We start from the raw sequence: 2500 nt of genomic DNA on the forward strand, positions 1-2500 counted from the left end.
TTATTTTAGTACCCTTTGTTGATGTATACTTAACCTTATTTTTCGACTACTAGTAAGACTACGAGAATGAGCTAAACTCGTACTTGTGCAAAATTTTGGAGGAACAAACAAAGAGTATTATGATATTTTTGATATATATACAAACTAATGAATATTTACCTACAAATTAGATTATTACATTAAACCATTTCCATGAGTGGTGTCCTCTTCTGTTTGTGTAAAAAGGTTGTATACTTGTTTCTCTGTTGGATAACCCAAGCGTTGATCAGTTTTTCGTTTTTGCTGTAAATGTTAAACGTAACTAAACGTAACTAAAAAGAAAAAAACAGCGAAATGTCCGCCTTGGTTGATAGGGAATAGAAAACGGTTTGACAAAACAACCACTAAAAACGATACAAGATCCCCTTTGTTCAAGTTGCTCTAAGGCCTTATAGAGCCACTTTTGTACGACCTTGAAAAAAGTGTTCGCAATTTGTTTCACGGACCAATGTTTGGCAAGATTAAAACAAAGCGTCTCCTTTTTCCTGCCAAGCAAACTCCTTATATGGGTAGTAAACAGTTTGATTGGCCAATCTCGTTACTGCATTTCAAATGACGTCAAAGCGAAATCCATGGGGAGATTGATTGATTGATCAGTTTATTTAACCCTCTTGCAGCTACCCGTGACCTTGACATGATAACTGTATAATCTGCAGTTATGACGTCACAGGCGCTGATTTCGAAAATTCACTGTAGACTTTCGGCCAATCGCAAAAGAGTTAAAGAGTTGAATGTATAATAACAATGAATAACGGTGTCAATCATTCTTTTAGTGACGTAAACGTGTGAAGTGGGCGCTGTCGTTGTCGTACGGTGAACGCCTGTCTTTCTCTGTGTAAACTTTGAAATTCCTTTCGTCGCCTTGATTTCTCCATTTGCTTTCAGATCTAATATGGCGAAAGACTGGTCTCATGGATTGTTTGGTTGTTTTGACGACTGTGGCACTTGCCTAGTTACGCATTTCTGCGGGTGCTACACTGCGGGCAAGAACGCTGAAGCTGTGGGAGACAGCTGTGTATTATGCGGGCTGGCCACATTCGTACCCTTAGCGAATATTTTCTTCATGGCGCAGATCCGATCGAAGATTCGCGAGCAGAAGGGAATCGAGGGTACGCTCATCAATGATATCATCGCAACTTGCTGTTGTCCCCTTTGTATGTTGGTGCAATCCGCTCAAGAAGTGGCTGAAGGAGGGCCAGGCGCCATGTCTATCGCTCGCTCATAGACAAGCGGTATCACAAGATAAAGGAACAAGTTGTGCTGTCAAGATTTTTTCCACTGTTAGTTCCGTTGCAGAACACTTTGAGGAAAGTTAGCATTCGGAACATGTTAGTACCTTCTGAGGTTAATTCTGATTGACTTATTTTTCCTACTTTTTCAATGTTTCGCATGACTGAAGTCCTTTGAGTGAAATCAGATAACTCTGAACTGATCTCGTATGATGTGGATAAATATGAGAACAAGTTGCATGCTTTCCTGAAGCTGCAATTAAGTTGGTTTCCTTTGCTACTTTTGAATACACCAGTTAATACACCTCTGATTCTTTCTGACAGTACAGCTCGTGTAAGAGTGCTTTTAAATGCATTTCCCTTTTGGCATTTCACATTAAAGGTAGAACAACAATTTGTTTTAATTTTATTTCTGTCCGCGATAAGCCATACGCCCTAAAACCTGGAACGTCAAAGCGGAACTCTGCCTTTTTCCGCGTAACGAACCGGTAACGAAGTCTTAACCGGTAAAGAAGTCTTAAATTCCGTGGATTTCTTTCTCGTTTGTTTGGCTGCTTCCATAATTCCGTTTTTCAGTTTTGTGCCCTCTTAAGTATCGGTGTCTTTTTCGTTTCCGGTGTCAATGATATTTGGATAAACTGACTGAAACGTAAAACTGTTGGAAATCCAAGTGATATCTATCTTTGTTAAATTGGTAATGTAGACAGACGTGGCAAAATAATTAACAATGATTCCATGAGCGCGCGTTGGATATGAGATGCTAAGTAGCCAACGAGGCGTGAAGCACCGAGTTGGCTATAACCAGCCTCATATCCAACAAGCGCGAATGGAATAAATGTTTTATTTGGAAGTACGAAATACGAGCGAAAAAAGAGAGAAAACCCTAGCAAAATCGAAAAAAACTTGATGAAGATGCGATGTTGTGAAATGCCTTGTGGTCAGACAGACGTAGGCTCATCACGTACCTGCCTTTTCGCGTACTTGTAAACGTCGGAATTGATCCAAAGTTTCTTAGCAACGCTTAGCGCAATCATTTACCATATAACGTCAATATAAGGTATACTGAGTGAGTAAACCAATCAGAGCACGCGAAATTCTTTATGCGAGGTTGAGCTCGAGAATTTAATAAGTTGGGTTATTTCGCGATGATTTGATAAAGCCAAAAACCAGTTATTGTAATGCTAGTAATGAGGACGGAAAGAATTTTTTGTTGAAAAGGATATTGGTGGACT

General features: G+C 39.7%; 1 long non-coding RNA gene across 1 annotated transcript; it reads left to right on the top strand.

Moving 5' to 3' along the window:
• The first annotated feature begins 801 nt into the window (after window positions 1–801).
• On the top strand, window positions 802–1662 carry LOC138047328 (uncharacterized). The gene is made up of 2 exons (XR_011131823.1): window positions 802–852; window positions 925–1662. It is a non-coding gene; the product is annotated as an uncharacterized lncRNA (long non-coding RNA).
• Window positions 1663–2500: the final 838 nt, after the last annotated feature.

This window comes from Montipora capricornis, chromosome 4, assembly GCF_036669925.1.
Source record: "Montipora capricornis isolate CH-2021 chromosome 4, ASM3666992v2, whole genome shotgun sequence".
NCBI classification, from domain to species: domain Eukaryota; kingdom Metazoa; phylum Cnidaria; class Anthozoa; order Scleractinia; family Acroporidae; genus Montipora; species Montipora capricornis.